The 23,451-nt window shown below is 39.7% G+C and overlaps 1 long non-coding RNA gene across 1 annotated transcript; it reads right to left on the bottom strand.

Annotated features, from left to right (window-relative positions):
- Nucleotides 1-3,457: 3,457 nt before the first annotated feature.
- Nucleotides 3,458-16,420, bottom strand: LOC103879261. The gene is made up of 3 exons (XR_639810.4): nt 15,545-16,420; nt 8,785-8,869; nt 3,458-7,558 (listed from the first exon to the last, which is right to left on the bottom strand). It is a non-coding gene; the product is annotated as an uncharacterized LOC103879261 (long non-coding RNA).
- Between the last annotated feature and the right edge of the window lie 7,031 nt (nt 16,421-23,451).

Below are 23,451 nucleotides of genomic sequence, written 5' to 3'. Positions count from 1 at the left end.
GTGCAGGGATTACAGGAATGAGCCACCGTGCCCGGCCCACTAACTTCTTTTGCTAGCTTCTCAAAAAGAAGGATTGAGTGGGGCTGAGAATGGGACCGTGTCCAGAATTTATTCCTTCTAGTAGGTTCTTGGTCTCACTGACTTCAAAAAAGAAGCCGCGAACTTCGCAGTGAGTGTTACAGCTCTTAAAGGTAGCCCCTCCAGAGTTGTTTGTTCCTCTCTGTGGGTTTGTGGTCTTGCTGACTTCAGGAATTAAGCCACAGAGCCTCCCATGAGTGTCACAGCTCATAGAGGTAGTGCAGACCCCAACAGTGAGCAGCAGCAAGATTTATTATGAAGAGTGAAAGAGCAAGATTTATTGTGAAGAGTGAAAGAACAAACCTTCCACAGAGTGGAAGAGGACCCGAGCTACTTGCAGCCCTGGCTGGGGTGGCCAGCTTTTATTCCCGTATTTGTCCCCGCCCACATCCTGTTGATTGGTCCATTTCACAGAGTGCTGATTGGCCCATTTTACATAGTGCTCATTGGTGCTTTTACAATGCTTTAGCTAGACACAGAGTGCTGATTGGTGCGTTTTTACAGAGTGCTGATTGGTACATTTACAATCCTCTCGCTAGACACAGAGTGCTGATTGGTGTATTTACAATTCTCTAGCTAGACAGAAAAGTTCTCCAAGTCCCCAGTCAACCCAGGAAGTCCAGCTGGCTTCACCTCTCAATCTTCATTCTTGAAGTCATCAAGACCAAGAACCCACCAGAAGGAATAAATTCTGGACACAGGACTATGGGAAAAACCCCAACCCAAAACATACACATACAAACACACACACGCACACAGCATCTCCAACACCATTCCCATACTATGCACCTCACTTCCTGACCCCAGTAGTAAACGCCATTCAGCCTGACTATTGAAGCCATCTTGTACTGACCATTATATCTCTTAGGCAGTGGACTTTCAAGATACCTCTAAACTTGTCACCGTGTCCAGTTAGCCCATGAGAAAACTTGCACCTCTGTCTCTTCAAAATCTGGATGTACAGGACGCTCCCACTGTGACCTTCTTTCATTGGTCTACCTTTGGGGCTTCTCCACACAAGCCTCTTGCTTTTAAGATTTTCCAAGCTACAGCCAGAGCATGATCTCTAGGTCCAGACTCTAGAGGATGCAGTTTGACTTCTCCCTAGCCTCTCTGCACTTGGCTCTGCTCCCATGGTGTTGCAAGAACAGATGGGATTCTATAGCTCAGCTAACAGTCAGCCAGGGTGAGATGTCAGGCTTCCCTTCTGACAAACACTGCTGTACTTTCTCTCAAGTCCTTCTTACATGGCATAGAGTAGGAGGAAGAACTCCCTTGATCTTAACCCAGAAGGAAGGGTGGGGATACAAAATTCTGATTCATTTGACTGCAAAGAATAAAAAAAGCTCACTACAATGGCTTGAAAAGAGGTTTGGTAGGTGAAGGACCGACAGACATATTCTAACTCCTTTTTAATTAGTCCCTATTTTAAAAGTGTTTCTATCTTAAACAATAATGGGCAAAGTATTACTATTCTTGTCCTTTATGCTTCCACCAGAACTCAGGAATTTTGTACTTCTATCTAACACAAATTGCCATAAGACGCTATGAATTATTAATTACTTGATTCTGAAACATTATTTTTTTAAAAGCTAAATGTTTAACTTAATAGAATTTTTTCTCCGGAGAGGAAGATCTCCGAGTTTAGAAAGGACATGTAGAATATAGGCTATTACCACACAGTTAGCATTCCCCTCCTACTGAGTTACATAGAATAAGCATTAAGGTCTGACTTTTAAGATAATTTCATCTTAGCAGACCACACTGGACAAAGCGTGGTCTTCTGCTCTTTCGTGGGCCATGAAATCAGAATATTTTAAGTCACTATCACTATATCTGAACTTCAGGAAGCCATGTACAATGTATGTCCTCTTAAGTAATTCATTGTTAAGCATTTACTGAGTGTTTGACTCTCAGTTGAGTGCTGAGTTACAAAGCCAAATAAGAGATGGGCCACTTCTCTCAAGGAGCTTACAGACTAATGAGGGAAACAGAAAAAAAAAATAGATTATTAATATATGGCTGAACAATGATGGAGATATGTACAGGGTGCTATGGGAACCCAAAAGAGAGCAACCGCTCTGTCTTGGGTCGTCAAAAGGTGCTTCCTTAAGCAAGTGATATTTGAGTTGTCTTAAAAGACACTCAAGAATCAGCAAAATGAGGCCGGGCGCGGTGGCTCAAGCCTGTAATCCCAGCACTTTGGGAGGCCGAGATGGGCGGATCACGAGGTCAGGAGATCGAGACCATCCTGGCGAACACAGTGAAACCCCGTCTCTACTAAGAAATAAAAAAAATAGCCGGGCGAGATGGCGGGCGCCTGTAGTCCCAGCTACTCGGGAGGCTGAGGCCGGAGAATGGCGTGAACCCGGGAGGCGGAGCTTGCAGTGAGCTGAGATCCGGCCACTGCACTCCAGCCTGGGCTACAGAGCGAGACTCCGTCTCAAAAAAAAAAAAAAAAAAAGAATCAGCAAAATGGTCCTCAGCTTCCTATCTTGCGTAACTGAGTAGATGTTGGTGGCACCAATGAAGACAGAAAATGTGTGAGCAAGATTAAGAAGGAAAGATCATGAATTTAATCTTGAAATTCATAGGCTTGTGCTATTGGCAAAGATGGCTGGTAAACATTTGGATATATAAGAATAAAACTCAGAGGAGGTTTAGGCTAGAAATACAGGTTTAAAGTCATCAACAATTAGTAAGTATTGAGATAATGAGAGTGAATAAAATTACGAAGGGAAAACATACGGTAGTTTTACATCATATGGTTCCTGAGTATTTTTGAGAATCCGATGAAGAGAATGTGCTCTCCAGAGGAGAGGTCCAGACATGGTGACTGATGCCTGTAATTCCAGCACTTTGGGAGACCAAGGCGGTAGAATCACTTGAAGTCAGGAGTTCGAGACCAGCCTAGCCAACATGGTGAAACCCTATCGCTACTAAAAATACAAAAATTAGCTGAATGTGGTGGCAGGTGCCTGTAATCCCAGCTACTCGACAGGCTGAGGCATGAGAATCGCTTGAACCTGGGAGGCAGAGGTTGCAGTGAGCAGAGATTGCGCCACTGCACGCCAGCCTGGGCAACAGAGGGAGACTCAGTCTCAAAAATAATAATAATAAAATAATAATAGCAGGCCGGGCATGGTGGCTCACACCTGTAATCCCAGCATGTTGGGAGACCGAGGCAGGAAGACCAATTGAGGTCAGGAGTTCAAGAGCAGCCTGGCCAACATGGTGAAACCCTGTCTCTACTAAAAATACACACACAAAAACTAAAATTAGCAGGGCATGGTGGCTGGTCCCTGTAATCCCAGTTACTCAAGAGACTGAGGCAGGAGAATCACTTGAACCTGGGAGATGGAGGTTGCAGTGAGCTGAGATCAGGTCACTGTACTCCAGTCTGGGCAACAGAGCAAAACTCTATGTCAAAAGAAAAAAAAAATGTACACAGAAAGATCTTTTGCATATACTTACAATGAGTACATAGGTTCCCTAAAGCTCATCCATGTATTCCAGGTTAAGAAAATACAATCTTTAATAAGAAGGGAAATTAATGGATGAGCAAAACTTCTGAGCCACAGTTGAAAGTATTGATGTCTGACACAGCATATAAGATAAAGTCATCCAAACAAAGGAGACTTTAAAAAGTTGGTTTTTCTAAACTACTTTGCCTTCTCATAACTATTTAACTACATACTACCTGCCTTTGGAACCAGCACAGTCTATAAAATGCTTTGCCACAAATATCCAAAACCAGAGGCAATTTTGAAATATACATGTGAAATGAAGCTGGATCTATTCATATTACAGCCCCAGAGAATATATATCAAGCTAGAAGTAATGAGTTCCAGTTTGTAAGGATTTTTACAGCTCAAAAGAAATTGGCTTTTCTAAAGCTTTCCTTTTCTCTAGGTTGCCAGAGCACTGTGCTTATGCTTCTACTATAAAAGTATTTTCATTCCTTCTTGTTTATAAGTCAGCATTTCCCCTTCAAAATGTTAAGATTCTTGTAGACAAAGACAGATTCTTGTTTATCTTTGGCCATAATGCTATTGCCTCCACTTCCCCAGCCCCCACACACCTAATACAGAGTCTTGCATATACATTTGATAAATATTTGTAGAACTAACCTGAATTGTCTACCCAATCACAGAATCTTTGTACACCAGCAAATAAGAAATCAAAAGCATGGAAGACAATGGAAGCCAGTGGCTCCAGATGCCTCTTTTCAGGTAGGGTCTTATGTATCTCATTTCTGCAGCAATGACCAGAAGTAGTATCACAGTAAATAGTATTAATCAGTTCAGAGTTTGCACACCACACTTCCTGTGCTTATATTACACTATGGAATTAAAGAAAACAGAGGAAAAAACATGAAAGTTCTCAAGAACCAAAAGGATAGAAAGAATTCTATTCTCACACCATATAGAAAAATTATCTCTTAGACAAAAAGGAGATTATCATTGATGCAACACAAAGGACAAAACAGGTGTTAGTACAAGAATAGATCATCTCAGGGGTCATAAACTGAATCTTTGCTCTACATAAATCAACACGAATCAAGAACACACATGCAGGAATTAAACCACAATTTGGCCCTGTTTGCTGTGTAACATTGTAAGTAAAACTGGTACTACCTGACATCTTTAAACATTTCATATGAGCCTGAAGGGAAGCTGTTTTCTGACCTTTGCAGATATACAGTCCCACCTAGTATGAAACAGAACGGAATATGGTTGATGCTTTCAGAAGAATATTTGCTCTAGCCCCTTGCTGATGCCTTCGATACCTAAATTCAATAAATCTTCACTTGCTGTTTACAAACGTAGCACATTTTGCTCCACAAAAGGCTAAGTGTGTTGCAAATCAGACAAGGCACTTTTGGGGGGTTTGTGTTCTTTTGTTTTTTTGTTTTGGTCTGGTTTTATGGCTTGCCCATTTTAAGAAATCTAAAGGGCACTTAAACCCCAATGACTCACAATTCAAAGCATGAAATAAAAAGCAAATGGAGACCAATTTCAAACTAGACTTGACTTAAAGTGAGCCTCTTGAAGTTAAACAGCCTAGGATCAGCTCTAGCAAGAACTGCCGGCTGCCCAAATTATTTGTCTTTCCTATGGGAGTGGAGGGTTTGTCCTTTTTCTGGGCTGTTACATAGAGGCTGGGGTAGCTTTGGGGAATATAAAGCATCATTTTGGCCGCCAATCTTCCCCCTCACCCTACTGCCAAAAAAGTTCTAAACCAAGAAATCCGGTTGTCCTAGACAGAGAAGGCAGCATAATAAACTCAAGGCAGGAGAGAGTTGCTCTTCGTTAGGCGGGATGTTTTATATTTTTATAGTGAGTGAAGTGCTTGATTCAGAAGATTTTGGAAGAGAATCAGGCAAAGGAGAGGAGAGAAAATGGCAAGACTAGAACAGTGACTGAGAAAGGAGGAAAAATAATAAATAGGTCTTGAACTGTGACTACTTAGCTCTGAAAATGGAAATTCGATAGTTGGGTTTCTTTTTATACATCCAGGACTTAACCTGGAATGTTTTCTCACTCCCCTCCTACAATACTCTGTCACATGACAAATTCATATCCATCATTCAGGCCTCAGCTCATGTATCATTTCTTCTGTAAAGCTTCCATAATGCCATGAAAAGAACTCCCTTGTGTTGTCATCTCACTTAATTAGGTTCTTTCTTAGAGAATTCCTCCCCCACCACTCCGAGAACACCTTGAGGGCCCTAGATTATACTCATCATTTTCTCCCCAGAACCTGTCATTATAGATGACCCAAAATTTTCTTAATAAATGCCTGTTGAATAAGTCTAAGTAGCTAAGAAGAAAAAAAAAATTAAGTCTCCAGATACTTAAATTAAAAAGACATCTAACAGAGTTGCACTCACTGTATGTCATGAAGACCCAGTCTGAAATTAGGGAAGCACACGAGAACACAGCCATTATGAAATCAGCCTTTGATGTCATGACACCTAAAAGGAGCTGGAATGGGGACAATTCAGAGAATAATTTTGTAAGAAAAATGAAAAACAATAATCTATCCTTTTGGTTCATTTTCCAAAAGGATTTTAGCAATAAACACATTTTTTTCTTGAGAAAAAAAAAATGAAAATATTTATTCTAAAATATCCCCATGTGACGTATAATGATATTCTGTGCAGAAATGTTCTACACCCACATCAGTGTTACAAATCACATGGGTAAAGAACTGAGGAATCTTCTCCCACTCAGAAATTGCTCAGTCCTGTTTATGAGCAGCCATTTAATGCTATTCTTAAAAAGACCAATTTAAAATGAATGCAGCATGGACTGCTGCACAGATTACCATGGACACTGTCCAAATGTTGCCTCATAGTATGATAGAACTTAAAGCTTATTGAAAAGGGTCTATTTCTATTCAATAAACCCCTTTTCAAAAGTACATTTAGGAATGTGCTGGGTTACTAGAATTACTCAACGGCTCTATAATTTGAATAACTTTCTCCAGAAGAGTCTCTCAGTTCTCTGCAGGGCATCAAGAGGCCTATGATGATCTACATTATGAACATTCTGAAGACAGACATTCACACACACAGGCACCGCCACGTACACTCACATAATATGCATGTTCACACCCATTATGCACAAACTCACACATGTTCACATACATATTCACCCACACGTATTCTCTCTCTCTCTCTTTTCTCTCTCTCACACACACACACACAATTAACAAGCTGGGAGGGAGCTCAGTGAAGAGAGATCCTTTTCAGAATACCTGTTACCTGGTACTCACATGATGAAATGAGGGTACCTAGTACGCTTCAGCTCAGTCACCATTTGGATGTTGTGCTCACTATCTAGTAGCAATCAAGTCCTATAAATCGAAGTCTCGTTTGATACTAGCACATACCACCACACACATCCAAATGTCTGCTAAATATTAAGGATAACTGGCAGGCATTATCAAAAATAATCTTGATATTTTTAAATCTCAGAAAAGTATGCTATCATCGCAAAATTGGGACTGTTAAAAGCAGCGCTTCGTAGGCCTCGAAGTTTCTCGGTATGGCTTCTCCAACTCCAGGGAGTGAATAAAAACTGGTTTTCCCATGGATTTCACCTTAGCTACACTTGAAACGCCACTGCATCCCCATGGCAAATGAATGAATGACTGGATGAATATGGCAAAACTCTTTAGTTCACATGAACTTTATCCAGGATGAGTCAATATGTGGATGTTTTCCATGACATGTGGTCCTCTCCTTTAGAGAAACCAAGGGGAAATTAGAAGGATGCCCAAGGAAATTCGGCCTTTCCCAAGTGTGTCCATGCTGACAGATGCATTTATCAGCATCCTTCTCCTCCAGGTGCTTGACTTCATTGTGGAAGCTTCCTTCATTTACAGGAGACTGAAATCATGCACATTACTTTCCATACAAATTATCTTTGTTTCTTCCAACAGTGACATGGGAGAGAAATGACTCAGCTTGTACCTATGAACAAAGAGGGGAGAGCTGAGAAATTGTCCAATGACACTAATCAGAGTAGCAGAAAATATGTAACCTAACTTTTTCATAGCCTAACTTTTTCCTTAGTTGAAATGTTTTGACCAGAAAATCAGATAATTATTTCAGATTTACACCTCATTTGTCTTATGTAAGCATCATTTCACTTATACTAAAGATAAGAGAGTTAACTCAAAGTTTTTGTCTAATCATTTGTACTAAATAAATGAAGTCCTAGACTAGATTTCCAACAAAGTTTGAATGAATAGATGCACAATTGTGTTACATAGAGGTTCTGCATAAGTTTACATGACACTCTTTAGCCAAGTTGAGATTGAGAGAGACTGAATGAATAGAGAAATACAGTATTCAAACTAAGAATAAGATCAGATTTGGAAAAGTGACAATATATATTCTGCATCTATTGTTTGTGTGTGTTACATGTACGTATTATATATATATATAAAGATTAAAAGACACATATAAATCTATCTATACAGAGTATCACACCCCAATCATGCCTGCTATATTTTTAGTAGTTGTGGAATCTGCAAAGCTACAACAAAAATTAAAAGAAACAAAAAGACAACAAATAGGTCTTTGAAATCTGTGCCAAAGAAGAGCCCTTTTAGCTTGAACTAAGCCACAGTGTTCAATTTGTCTCTGCCCCAGATGAAATAGTTTCCATTTGGAATGCTACATGAAGATGTTTTGCTTTTGTGGAGATAATTGGCTCTAAGCAGTCATAGTAATTAACAGCATCAGGTAGCTCAGGCAGCATTTGGTTGCCCATTGCCTATTTATTTGTGAGCAAATGGGAAGGGGTGCGGGTGATGGGAACAGATGGGGAAGAGACGCAAGTGCTTCATTGGCACCTTGCATGTATGCCTCATGCTGCCTTTCTCCCTCTGGCACCATCATTAGTGCCTCTGGCTTCAGAGCCAGGTCTGAAGAGCCCGTGGGCAAGTGCAGATGCCACCAGCTGTGCTGGCTGCTTTTCTCTATATCCTGCTCTTTGCCCTCTACTCATCTGGCATAAAGAGAGAATTTCTGTGCTGATACCTTCAATCTCTGCACACTAGCTGAGGAATTTTTTAAATAACAACCCAGTAGGGCTGTAGTTAGAGGTTAATTGGGCATAAAGACAAAATGTGAAAAGACCCAGCTGTTCCTCTCAGGGAGGATTCCAAAGAGTTATTATAACTGATTGTTACCTTTCAGTGACTCTCTAGTCTAGTGGCAGTACCAGGAATCAAGGTGGGATCAAAGTCATGGGGAAGGAATGTCAAGATGAGATGCCTGTAAAAAGAAGGAGGGTGAAAGTGCAGAGGAGAAATCATAAAAAGTGACAAGTACAGAAAAGGAAATAAATACAAAGAGCCATAATAAAATTCTTTAGATAAAAGTAGAGTGAGTAATGTTTATTGAGCAATTACTATCTACCAGACACTATTGTAAGCAATTTGCAGGACACAACATTGTGAGCTTCATATCAGAATTATCCTCATTTTACATATGAGAAAACATGGGCTTTAAAAATGGTTTTAAAAATGGTTGGATGCCACATATCTGTTAAGTACCAGATTGTGTTTCAAAGCCAAGAAGTCCCTTCTGAAGGCTTTCCTGGGAATCCGGGAGCCTGGCATTCTGCTCTGGACCAGCTTCTGTGTAGTGGAATAATTTCCAGCGGGTCACTGAATTTCAGCATCTATCTCTATAGATAAGAGCAGCCATTCCAAGTATGGCTGACCACCTCCTGCATTGGAATCACCTGACAAACTTAGTAAAATCTTACATTTCCAGGTCATTTCTAAGTCTAATAAATCAGAATCTTCATGGCAAGGTGCTCAAAACTGCATTTGTAATTCCTCTGAGAATTTTTAAGTTTGATAAAGTTTAAGGATTGTTCAACCAGATGACCTCAAAGTATCTTTTGAGTCAAAAATTGTAAGGCACTGGTGGTTGCTATGGCACCCAAGGAAACCATTGCATTCAAATTTTGCTTATTTAAAAGAACACTCAAAATAGTAGTTCTCATTCAGCAGTTTTATACAGTATAAAGTGTTTTTACATACAAGAGGTGATTTTGATGACTTTCCTTTATTTCCAAAATTCAAACCCATCTTCGAAGGGTTTCTAAACATTGAGGAAATGAAACACTTCAGGTTTAGGACTATTCTAAAAATGTCCACAGCCATGGCAGTATATTTGGAATTAGACCACCTGGTACAGTTTTAAAGAGGCAATACTCTTTTGGATGTATGAGCACTTTTTAAAAAATAAATAAATAAAACTCGATTACCCTGGTCACACCTCCCAAACAGTAAATTGTGTTCCATTGAACCATCTGAAAATACTTTTTACTTGCAAAAACAGTGATTTCCTGTAGCTTAACCAAAAATGTGTGCATATGTTTGTGAATGTGTGTCTGTAGGGGCTGGGTGTAGGCCTGTGACAATAGTATTTAAATATCAACTTGCTTGGTCCTTGTAATGCAATGCTGCCCTTTTAGTGCATTCTGAATAGATGTTAAGTGATGATATTAATGATGAAATTTCCCACTCAACTTCCCAGACTGTGTCCTAAGTCCTTAGATCTTACTAAAAAGGTAAATCTTCACAACCACAGTAGACCAATAAACAATCAAATGAAGAATCTACTAACTTACTTCTTCCCATCCATTCCCAAACATAATCTAATACATGTGCCTCCAGCCCATAAGAGCCATGGCATTTTCCCCTGTTACTTTGCATATGTGAATTTACTGTGTCTTTTGAAAGGCGGTTTATCCTCCAACGGATTTTGTTGGCAGCATATTTCTTCACACTATTCAGGCCATTTTCTTCCAACTAAGTATTCAGTTGTTGTCACTGAAAATATATCAATAGGATAAAGAAATCTAAAAGTCAAAAATTAGGCAAAATGACATAGATTTGCATGCATTGAATGCTTCAAGAAAAAATAAAAGCAACTGAGCTCACTCTGCTACATAAAATATTTGTGCCTTTTTCCCCCTTTGCATCTTCCTCCTTGGTGCCCAACTCCGGGTCAGGTGCCAGTGGGACTATTTGGCAGCAGTGGGCTCTGACTAAAGCCTCTAGTAGCTCTCATTCAGCAGTAAAATTGTTGTCTTCCTCTGATCCTCAGATTATGGAGATGAGGAAATGAATGTACAGCACTAAGATTCCTCACCGAGATAGCTTTTCACTCTTTTCAGTGAGAAAAAGATCAAAAGGAAACTGACTAATTAGCATACCAAAGGAGACAAAAACCCCTAGAGCTTTATCGTTGTTGCAATCCAATAATAAACACCCGAGTACAAAAAAGATTATTTGATAATGACACACAGAATTGAAAGCCTTTGAAACAGCAGCTTCTAGAAAAAAAATATTTTTGGAAGGGAAAATATCCATAATTATACAGAATAATGGCTACACATTGGGGAGCGGCTCTTTAGTCCTGTGAGAGCTGCTTGCAGAACTACTTTGCCTAAGAACAGCAGTGTAGATTGCCTTTATCTGCAAAACTCAAAATGCCTACAAAAGGTTTCAAATCCCTTCCCCAGTAAACATTCTACTCTTTCATATTCCCAAAAATTAAACACTGAATTTGTGCCTTAAAAATAAGCATCCCCTGTTCCCAGACCAGCACCCAGCCAAAGGCTTGTGCTCAAAACCACAGAAATTTGCAACTCTTTGAGACTAATTATCCTCTCTACAGCCTTTTCTGGTTTAGAAACTCCGGTACTCTGCAAATATGGACTTTTTTCAAGGGAGGAGAACAAAGCAACTGTTTAATTATAAACATGTTACTCTAGGACATGTGCATAGGAATCCCCCAGGCCTATAGAGGAACAGCCTTAAAAGAAATGCAGACCCAATGATATGGTTTTGCTGTGTCCCCACCCAAATATCAACTTGAATTGTATCTCCCAGAATTCCCACGTGTTGTGGGAAGAACTGAAGGGGAGGTAATTGAATCATGAGGATTGGTCTTTCCCGTGCTATTCTCGTGATAGTGAATAAGTCTCACAAGATCTGATGGGTTTATCAGGAGTTTCTGCTTTTGCTTCTTCCTCATTTTTCTCTTGTCACTGCCATTTAGGAAGTACCTTTTTTCTCTCGCCATGATTCTGAGGCCTCCCCAGCCATATGGAAATGTAAGTCCAATTAACCCTCTTTTTTTCCCAGTTTCAGGTATGTCTTTATCAGCAGTGTGAAAACAATCTAATACAGTAAATTGGTGCCAGAATTGTGATGTTGCTGAAAAGATACCCGAAAATGTGGAAATGACTTTGGAACTGGGTAACAGGCAGAGGTTGGAACAGTTTGAAAGGCTCAGAAGAAGACAAGAAAATGTCGGAAAGTTTGGAACATCCTAGAGATTTGTTGAATGGCTTTGACAAACGTGCTAATAGTGATATGAACAATAAGGTCCAGGCTGAGGTGGTCTCAGATGGAGATGAGGAACTTTTTAGGAACTGGAACAAGGGTGACTCTTGTTATGTTTTAGCAAAGGGATTGGTGGCATTTTGCCCCTGCCCTAGAGATTTGTGGGACTTTGAACTTCAGAATGATGATTTAGGGTATCTGGCAGAAGAAATTTCTAAGTAGCAAAGAATTCAAGAGGTGACTTGGATGCTGTTAAAGGCATTCAGTTTTATAAGGGAAGCAGAGCATTAAAAACTTGGAAAATTTGCAGCTGGCAACGCAATAGAAAAGAAAAACCCATTTTCTGGGGAGAAATTCAAGCTGGCTGCAGAAATTTGCATAAGGAGTCTAACGTTAATCCCCAAGACCATGGGGAAAATGTCTCCAGGCCATGTCAGAGACCTTCATGGCAGCCCCACCCATCACAGGTCCAAGGGCCCAAAATGAAAAAGTGGTTTCCTGGGCCAGGCCCAGGGTGCCCATGCTGTGTGCAGCCTAGGGACCTTGGTGCCCTGTGTCCCACCCACTCCAGCCGTGGCTGAAAGGGGCCAACGTAGAGCTTGGGCTGTGGCTTCAGCATGACCTGGTTGTGAGACCTGGAGTCAAAGGAGATCATTTTGGAGCTTTAAAATTTGACTGCCTTGCTGGATTTTGGACTTGTATGTGGCCTGTAGCCCCTTTGTTTTGGCCAGTTTCTCTCATTTGAAAGGGCTGTATTTACCCAATACCTCTTGCTTTTGATCTTACAGGCTCATAGGTGGAAGGGACTTCCCTTGTCTCAGAGGAGACTTTGGACTATGTATTTTTGGGTTAATGCTGAAATCAGTTAAGACTTTGGGGAACTGTTGGGAAAGCATGATTGGTTTTGAAAGGTGAGAACATGAGATTTGGAAGTGCTGACCCTCGTCTAAATCAACTCCAGGACCTCACTGGGACAGGAGATGGTGAAACTCTGAACTGACAGGTAGTGGGTGTTGCTAACAGAGAATTTCTACATGGAAGAACAGGGATTGTCCCTCAGCCAAGTTCCAGTTTAAAATGCCTACTGGGGCCGGGCGTGGTGGCTCATGTCTGTAATCACAGCACTTTTGGAGGCTGAGGTGGGTGGATTACTTGAGGTCACGGGTTCAAGACCAGCCTGGCCAACATGGTGCAACCCCATCTCTACTAAAAATACAAAAATTAGCCAGGTATGTTGGCAGGCACCTTTAATCCCAGCTACTCAGGAGGCTGAGGCAGGAGAATTGCTTGAACCCAGGAGGCAGAGGTTACAGTGAGCTGAGATTGTACCACTGCACTCCAGCCTGAGTGACAAAGTGAGACTCTGCCTCCAAACAATTAATTAATTAATTAAAAATAGACAAATAAATAAAATGCTTACCTGGCCACAGGAAAGGTATCATTTTGCATGGAGATCAGCCAGGTTATTATAATGGACATGCCAGAGATCACAGGCTCTAAGTCCTTTGCATTAAAAAGCTCAGAGGTCCAAGTTATTAGTAATATAATATTCTATCTTGTTTCTAATCAAATGAATCATTGTTAAAGGGTCAAATGGTAACGTATCTCTTTACAAATCTGAATTTAAATGAATAATTCCTCTCCTATTTTATAGATTTTTTTTTAACAATAAGTGAATGAGAAGTATGTCTTTGACTGGACAGCGAGTAGACTACCTTTCTGTCTAGGATCTTTAGCTCCTTTTAGATTGCATAAGATCACTTAGGATTTTATTTTGTTAGTTTCATACAGAATTTTGTTGTTGTTGTTCCTCTTTATAAATTGTCCATTCGCAATGAAACAAGCCCCAAATCAGAACTTTACTTACAAAACGTGCCTACAGGAGTAAAATGTCATTTACCTACCACTCCAAAGTATTAATTAGACTTAGCTATTTGCCAGCTAAGTACTAGAGGAGCCCATGGTGATTAGCTGCACTAATTGGAATTTCAAGTGGTGCTGATAACCACACAAAGATAATGGGATTATACCTTTCCTCTCTGAAAAAAGAAGTAGCTTTGTCATAACTGTTTAAATGATGGTTTTAAGCTGTTTCACACCTAACTACCCCCAAAGAAAGGGAACATTTTTAGATTCTATTTTTATTCCTATAAGAAAGAAAAAGAAAATTCTTCCAGGTAGCAGTAAATGTACAAAGGAATGTCCCTCCTTGTCTGGGTTTCAACTTGCTCTCAAAAAAGCACAGAAAAGCAATTTTACTTGCCCACCAACGGGAAATCAAGCTGAGTCAGAAAGGCAGAGAGGTCTGCTCCTCCCTGCAGGAACATATTTTTGTTTTGGTTTATAGAAACTCTCTCAGAAATTATGAACATATTCTTCCCCAGTATGGTCAGAACCGTAAATATAATTCATCTTTGGGAAGGCTGGGCAGATGTTACTATCTGCATTTTATATTTTAAGATAAACTGTCATTGAAGACTGCGGGCAGTGGCTCACTCCTGTAATTCAAGCACTTTAGGAGGCCAAGACGGGACCCAGATCGCTTGAGCCCAGGAGTTTGAGACCAACCTGGGCAATATAGTGAGACCTTGGTTTTACAAAAAATAAAATTTAAAAAAATTAGCCAGGTGTGGTGGCACATGCGTGTAGTCCCAGCTACTCAGAAGGCTGAGGTGGGAAGATCGCCTTAGCACAGTACATCAAGGCTGTAGTGAGCTGTGATTGTGCCACTGCACTCCAGCCTGGGTAAGAAAGCAAGACCCTGTCTGTCTCAAAACAACAACAAAAAACAAAGAAACTGTCATGGAAGAGATTAAGTGAGCTTTTCCCATTCTTCTCTTCACTTGAGAACATTCCACATTTTAGAAATTTATTTGTTTCCAAACCCAACAGGTCCCACAAGCAGCAAGAGGCAGAGTCTGGCTGCAGCAGCTTCTGGCCACCTCCTCCCTGGGAGCAGGCTCAGGAGCATCCCCCTCAGCCCAGCTGTCTTCCTTGGATCCTGACACCTCACTTAATCCTCACAGATCAAAATCCCAGGCCAAGTGTGGTGGCTCACACCTGTAATCCCAGCACTTTAGGAGGCCCAGGCAGGTGGATCACGAGATCAAGAGATCAAGACCATCGTGGTCAACATGGTGAAACCTAGTCTCTACTAAAAATACAAAAAATTAGCTGGGCATGGTAGTACGCACCTGTAGTCCCCGCTACCGGGGAGCCTGACACATGAGAATCGCTTGAACCCAGGAGGCGGAAGTTGCAGTGAGCAGAGATCCTGCTTCTGCACTCCAACCTGGGCGACAGAGCTAGACTCTGTCTCAAAAACAACAACAAAAAAATCCCAATGTGGGTAAACAGCTGAAAACCCTGCCAGAGGGTCATACTCCCTGTCTTGTGATCCCCTCTGATGTCCGGATCAGCTGCAGCAGACTACATCATAAACAATTATAAAAGAAAATGGTACCAGGGAAACAAGGAGTGGGGTCAGAAATCTTTTTCTTCGGATCTTAAATACACAGAAGAGATAACATAGATTTATTTCAAGTAAATGTGAAAAGCAAATGCTGGTCACAAAGTTACTTACACTTGCTGACAAAATCCTGGTGGCCATGAAGTACAGATTTTACTATGTGGCGAATTAGGTTCCTTCAGATCCTTGAGGAGCCATAAGATGTTTTCTTAAGTAAGGGTGTAAAGCCAGACCTACATTGCAAACCTCTCTGGCCTGAAAATAAATTGGAGAAATTTAATTGCACAGCCGCTGGTTCTATCCACACTTGAAAGCATGCCTTCTCCAGCACAAGGGCCTGGTCATATGGAGAATCCCAGGAGGAGAGACAGAAGCCACATGGAGTTGCCACAGCAACTTAAGGAGGCCTGAAAGGCCAGTTTACCCCTACATATCTTCTTCATATGCCCAGTCAAAATTTTAGACATTCTTTAGGTTGGCATGTTTCATCTCCAGAAAAAAAAATCTGTCTAAATGTTACCATTTTATCAGAGAAAGCAATGATGACCCAATATCACATTACTGGGAAAAAAAAAAAAAAATCTTGATAAAATTTAGTCAAGACCAAGGCCCTGGGGAAATCAAAGAAGAAGGTAGAGATATGTATGTATTTTTGTAAAGAAAAGAAGGAAAACTATGGATAGATTCTGAGGCCCGTTCTGGAAGAAATCAAGCAAAGGACAAAGGCTTCCTAGGAAAAACATAAAAACAGTAGATCTCAGTGACTAGATTTCCAAAAGTGGAGAAATTTTTGCCAACAAGTGAAGTGAGGTAAGCCAAAGACAAGTTTTGTTTACTTTGAAATTTTCCCTTGGATTATCCAATAACCAAAATAGGTTTTCTGGTTAACATATGTTTTAGGATAAATGACAAGTAAGTTTCTTACTAGACAGTAAGTATCATGCAAGAAAAAAATGTATTTACTTCTGCACCCTAAAGCCAAATACTAGGTACCAGCATAAAATAAAAGAAGGAAGGAAGGAAGGAAGGAAGGAAGGAAGGAAGGAAGGAAGGAAGGAAGGAAGGGAAGGGATGGAAGGAAGGGAGGCAGGGGAGAAAGAGAGAGAAGAGAGAGAGGGAGGGACAGAGGGAGGGAGGGAGAAAAAGGAAGGAGGGAGGGAGGAAAAGGAAGGAAGGAAGGAAGGAAAGAAGGAAGGAAGGAAGGAAGAGGGAGGGAGGGAGGGAAAGAAAGACAGGCAATTGTTAATTGCAATCTTTCTAAGAAAATTGAATCTTTGGCAATTGAGAAATTTTAATAACTGCAATTATGACTTTACAGTGCTGAAAATGATGATCCAGAAGATATAGGGGACCAAATTAAATGTGTATTTATTCCCCTAAGGATATAACTTAAAAGAGATTTTTGTTTGAATTTTGTATTAGTGAAGAATGGAAGGGCAGTGGTAAAACAGCTATCAGACACTGGAGAAAAGAAAACTTGAATCATGTACTGGCAGAACAATTCATAAAACAGTCCCTGAAGTAACTTGGAAGTTAGAAATTGATGCCCAAAATGGAGTACTGCTACAACAAAAAGCTAAAACATGTGGGATTTGGAATTGTGCAATAGGTGGAGATCTGATAAATCTCAAGAAGACACTTAATGTTAGTTAAAAGAGCAGAAAGGAAATTGCTTTCTGAAAGCTGGAGAAAAGAAAACCCAAGTTATGGATGGGTAGATTCATTAGCAAAACTGTCACCAACAGTAATAGGCAAAATAGAAAAGACACCTAATTAACTTGTGGATCCAGCTATGAAGATATCCATACAGGATGTTTAAAATAGCACCTTGCATCTTTTAGTTGCCTAAGTTAAGTTTCAGGAAGTGTAAGACGAACTAAAGAATTAGCTATTCTGTTTGCAAGCAGAATTTGAAGAAAATGCAAAGGCTTTGGATTCAATAATAAATTATCATCCCCAGTGTTCCTTGGAAAAATATTCTCAAAGTAAAAACTTGCCTCATATCAAATCCAGGACAATACCAATAAAATAGGGACTCAAAGTAAAGATGAAATCAAGGATACTGTTTGTGAGATCTCAGAAAGATTTAGGGCTCTGACCCATAAATTCCCTTGGATAGAAGAAGGGGCTTCTAAGAATCCTCACAAATTGCCTCAAACTCTCTCAGCTAACAAAAAAAAAAAGAAAAAGAAAAGAAATAAAGATCTTCTAAAAATATTAAAGGTATTATCCCATAGCACCCTGACTTGCCGGCAAGATTAAGAAGAGATTGGTTTTAAAGAGCTTTGTGAGTATAACTTTTGTGTAATGAAGTTAACCCCTGATAAGATACATAAGAAACCCACAAAGTTTTAAAGAAAATTGTACTAGCACAAACATTACCAGATTGAACTAAAAGAGACAGAAGCATTTCAAAATAAAAAGAAGTCTCTATGCTCTCAACCTTCTATGAGCAAGATGAAGACTGAAAGTCATTCACTGTAAGCTTGAGCCATGGAGAATCACTTCCAGATATCAGAACTAGGCCCTAAGATCTGAAAATGTGTACCAGCTAGATTGCAGGTTGCTAAAGATTGGTGACTGCTATACTTCTCACATTTCCCCCTTTTTGAAGGGAACCTTTTATTGCCATTTTTCAGTCTTTGCTTCACCATTATATGTTGACGGTTATGGGCATGAGGGGGAATATAACTTATCTCTTCATCTCTTCAGTTCACAAGTATTCAAATCAAAAGTGATTATACCTAAGAAGCCTCATCCTTCACCTGGGACTGATTTAGATGATGAGATTATAGACTTCAAGTCCAAATCTCATGCTGTAATAGAATGAGATTATGGGGGTCTCAGCAAAAGCAGAATGTATTGCAGGAGGAATGAGAAGTATTAGAGGCCAGATTGTTGACAGTGATAAACAGATATCTTGGTAGCTCTCAATGAACCATTTCTCTTATTAGGCCCTTGTGTAGTTCTCTGCCAGGTTGACTCTAGGGTTGACCATGTGACTACCTTAGTCTATGGGACATCAGTAAGTGTGATGCAAGCAAAGGATTGATAGGCACCTGAGCATATTTTCCTGGAATGCTGTATCTTGAAACCCAGCTGCAATACTTTGAGGAAGCCCAAGCCAGCCATTTGGAGTAGACACATGGAGATAGAGATGTTCAGATAGCCTCCACAATTTAGACATCCAACTGAGTCAATAGTCATGTGAATAAAAAAGACATTCTGGACATTCCAGCCGAACAGATATGGAGCACAGATGACGTTTTCCCACCAAGCTTTACCCAAATCACAGAATTATGAGCAAATGTACAATTACTGTTCTTTTAAACCACTAAGTTTCAGGGTGGTTTATTCTACAGCAATAGATAACTGAAATAGAGTGTGTGTGTTTCCATTTTTAAGATTATTTTTCTTTTCTTAAATATTTTGTGTGAATTAATTTTCCCATGACTAATTTTCTAATAGAAGACTAAGATTTTTAGAACATACTGGCACTGAAATCACAGGAAAGTTATTTTGTGCCATGTTATCCTGTTCTACTTTCTTTATGGCATTTATAATTGTATGCAAATATCTCATTTATTTGGCCACTCCTTTTTTTAATCCTTGTTCTACACAGGAATGTAGCCTCTACTGTGTCTTTTTCACTGTTGGATCCCAGCATCTACAACACTGCCTGGTACGTCATAAGGGCTCAGTAAATACTGTACACAATGCTAATATAGGATGCTTTTCTAGGGAAAAAGAAAAGGTCCTTGAGATTGACATTTCAAGTTTCTGGTTGCTTAATGCTAAGATGAAATTGTCTAGGGTACTTTGCTTCCACATGGAGGATGAACAGTTTAAGTAACTCCCTGGATTTGTAGAAGATTTTTGCTTCAGCAAAAAATAAACTTTATTGTATTAAATCACTAAGAATTTGGAGTCGTTTGATCCTGTGGTACAATCTAACTTATCCTGACCAATATGGTGCTTAACAGTGAGTTTATATACTTTTTGAACTCTGAACTATAAAGTCTGGACAGCTGTTTATGGATTCAATGATAATTTATTGAATACCAATCATGTTCAAGGTACTGTGCTAGGTCAAGAAATAGAAACAAAGATGGATTAGATACTGCTTTCAAGAAGTTTATAGTTTGATAAGAGAAATAAATTATGCACATTATAAGCTTCAGTACAAAGTAGAAAATTATGAGTGCCATAGATAGGTACAAGTAAAGTGCTATAGAAATGTATCTGAGATGGATATGAAAAGGTGCCTTAGCTCAGACCCTTATTGGTATGACAATTTATGAAAGTGAGAAGAATGACTTCCTGTTTATATATGCCATCATAGTGCAAAAAGTCTAGCTGTTAGGCTTTCTTTTTCCCCACATTTTCATTTCTCTGTGCACCCTCACTCTAGGCTGTTATGGGTCAAATTGTGTTTCCCACAAATTTACATGTTGAAGTCCTAACCCCAAGTACTTCAGAATGTGGCCTTGTTTAGAGATCGAGTCTTACAAAGGTAATTAAGTTGAAATGAGATTATTATAGTTTGCCTTAATCTGATATGACTGGTGTCCCAACAAAAGGGGAAATCCGGAGGCAGATATGCCCACAGAAAAAACAAGTGAACATCAAGGCAGAGATCAAGGTGATGTGACTACAAGCCAAGAAACAGCAAAGATTACCAGCAAACCACCAGAAGTTAGGAGAGAGTCATGGAACAGATTCTTCCTCATGTCTTAAGAAAAAAAACAACCCTGCCAATACCCTGATCTTGGACTTCTGGCCTCCAGAGCTGTGACACAATAAATTTCTGTTGTTGAAGCCACCTAGTTTGTGGTACTTTGCTACAGAAACATTAGCAAACCAATAAAAGCCTTAAAAAGATGTATGAGAAAGGGAAAGGAATAAGAGCCTGTGACTAGCCAGCTCTATGTTCCAGCTGCCCATTATCTAGTTTTCTTTCCTCTTCCAGGCAACAAACGGGTTCATTAGAAAATGGTGGAAAGTAACCAAAAATTTCTGACTATTGTCACCTGTGGTGGAAGAAAGAAAGAAGGAAACAACCTGGGAGAGGGGGTGGTCATTAGTTGGTTTTTCAGAACATTTGATTAGACTCCTGGAAAGAGGGCAGAGAGGAATTGTGTGTGTCTCTTGAGGGTGGGGGGTTGTGGAGGGTATTCTCCCTGTTTGCCTTCTTTCCTTCTTCAGTGAATGTCTTTTAAACATGATTTTGATTTTTTTTTTTTCCCATGAGATCCAGTATAACAGAAATTTGAAATTTTAAAATGCTTTAAAACCTTTCAATGTTTGTGTTTGGAATTTTCTCGAGTTTATGTAGGTGTGTATAGCATTAGAATGATTTGCTTCGTATTATTTCAATGAGTTTCTAACTCATTGACTTTCTGAGCCTTTCACACACCAACACAGAGCGCTCCCTTTGGATATATTTTTCACTTTTGGTCTCTCATGTTCTTTTCTGTGTATCAGACATGAAATGAAGTAACGGCACTAGTTTTTAATACGGTTTTCACAAGTGGTTCTGAAAGCAATTCCAGATGACAAAAACCAAAATATTTGGAGTGATGACAGATCTCTGATACTGTAGACTCTATAGTCTCCCCTGGTGACCACTTTAAAATGCAAATATTTTTAGTTTACCTAAGTTCTATTATTTTTAAATCTCACTAGTTTGTAGTCCTAGCCAAGATTCTTTGGGTGTTTTTTTTTTTTTTTTTTTCTGTTGTTGGCTTTTTTTTGTTTTGAGACAGGGTCTCACTTCATTGCCCAGGTTGGCGTGCAGTGGCAAGATCACAGCTCACTGCAGCCTCGACTTCCCAGGGGCTCAGGTGATCCTCCCACCACAGCCTCCCCAGTAGCTGGGACTACAGGTGCGTGCCACCATGCCTGGCCCCAGATAAGATTCTAAATATACATTTTGCTTCTTCTTAAGGCAAGCCAGCCATTGCCAACATAGAGTAACAAAATGCACATTGCTTTGCTAGGCACCTTACAGAACAGATAAATGACACAATGTCTTCCCTCTAGGGAGGATAAAAAGAACAATGAAAGATATGTTTTTTCCATAAATGCATATATTAACATTTGACTTCACAAAAAGTGCTCATGTAAAGAACAATACTTTCCCTTGAAGTTAAGAAATTTTATGATGGATCTAACAGTACAAGGAAAAAGGAAAAAGGTCTTGGGGCTAATAATAATAATTATCACTTATGTTGGTACTTTCTGTGTTCACAGCATTTTGTGGAAGATTAACTCATTAAATTTCTTCCCAGCGTTCTTGTCAAGTTTATAAAGCTTTAGACTGTTCTGATGTTCTCTCCAGTACAATTCCATATAATATGGGAACACTCATTTAATTTTTGCATACAAATACTACTGGAGTTCTGATTAACCCACACGGTGTCTGATACCCAGTAAACTCACAAACTTTGGTGGAAAGAATGGATGGTATTTCCTGGATCTTTATTTCAAAGATCCATTCAAAATTCAAGAGTCTGACCAAAGAATGGATGATCACTGTAAGCGTCCAAATATATTTTATCAAAATGGTCTCATTTTACTTTTTTTTTCATTTAAATCATGAGTTCCTCAAGGAAAGGAACTGTGTGTTTTTCATGCTTGTTCCAAGAATCACCTAGGTGTGTGTTGGCTCAGAATGATGCTTAGTAAGCACGTGTTGAACATGTTGAAAAAAATGAATTCTTTACGGATAAGTTCTTATTAAATTGTGAAGAATAAATAGCATGTGGTAATCTGTCCTGCCCTCTAGGAATAAGTATGAAAGAGGAAGCAGGACTTCCGTACAGAAAGCAACTGGACACAAAACAGAAAAATACAAAATACAACTAAGTGCTATAATGTCTGGTTGGAGAAATGAGTGCTAAGGAAAAATTACAATTGCTTTGTTTTGTTTTTTGCTTCTCAGCCCATTAGCTCCACCTCCTTCCTTTGGGTATATGTGTATAGAGAGAGAAAGAGTGAGCCAGCTTTTGGCTTGCAATAAAATGTAACAGCATATAAAAATATTATATTTTCTACTCTGTTTAATATAGAAAGTTCATTCACTTGGAAATTGTATACAGATCTTTAAAAAGTTTCTGTCTTACAAAACAACAACAAAACTCCACACAGAAACACACGCACAAATACACTGAACTTTAATGGTGATCTTTATTCAAATTACAGTTTCAGTGCATACCTGTAATCCCAGCTACTCCAGAAGTTGATGGGAGTATCCCTTGAGCCCAGGAGTTCAAGTCCAGCCTGGGCAACGTAGTGAAATTCCACCTCTCAATCTTTTAAAAAATTAAATTACAACTTCCCATATTATAAAAAAGTACTACAGCTCTAAGCTTTAATGGAAATTCATTAGATTTTTATGAATTTGAAGGAAGTTTATTTCTGAAAATAAATTTTGTTGAATTTTTGTTGAATTTCTTCTTCTTCTTCTTCTTTTTTTTTCTACGGAATCTCGCTCTGTTGCCCAGACTGAAGTGCAGTGGCCGGATCTCAGCTCACTGCAAGCTCCGCCTCCCGGGTTCAGGTCATTCTCCTGCCTCGGCAGCCCGAGTAGCTGGGACTACAGGCGCCCGCCACCACGCCCGGCTTTTTGTAATTTTTTTTAGTAGAGATGGGGTTTCACCGTGCTAGCCAGAATGGTCTCGATCTCCTGACCTCGTGATCCACCCGCCTCGGCCTTCCAGAGTGCTGGGATTACAGGCGTGAGCCACAGCGCCCGGCCAAATTTCTTCTTCAGGTGAAAATTTGTTTTTCATTCCTTTTCTTTGCATGTGAGTTTTGTATCAATTGTGGAACTCTATAGCCCCACTACATACTGGAATATTTGAATCTGTCGTGCTTTTTCCAGGAAATTCTGAATTTTAGGATAGTCTACAGGTACCATAAATTGACAAGTCCAAACAATTAGTTATCTTCCCTGAAGCCCAAACCTGCCATTTTTCTCAGACATGAAAGCCACCAAACCTAGGGTGCATCCCTACCAC

Source organism: Papio anubis, chromosome 15 (genome assembly GCF_008728515.1).
Source record: "Papio anubis isolate 15944 chromosome 15, Panubis1.0, whole genome shotgun sequence".
NCBI lineage: Eukaryota > Metazoa > Chordata > Mammalia > Primates > Cercopithecidae > Papio > Papio anubis.
The sequence above is the reverse complement of the archived record's forward strand: the minus strand, read 5'-3'. Positions and strand labels throughout refer to the sequence as shown.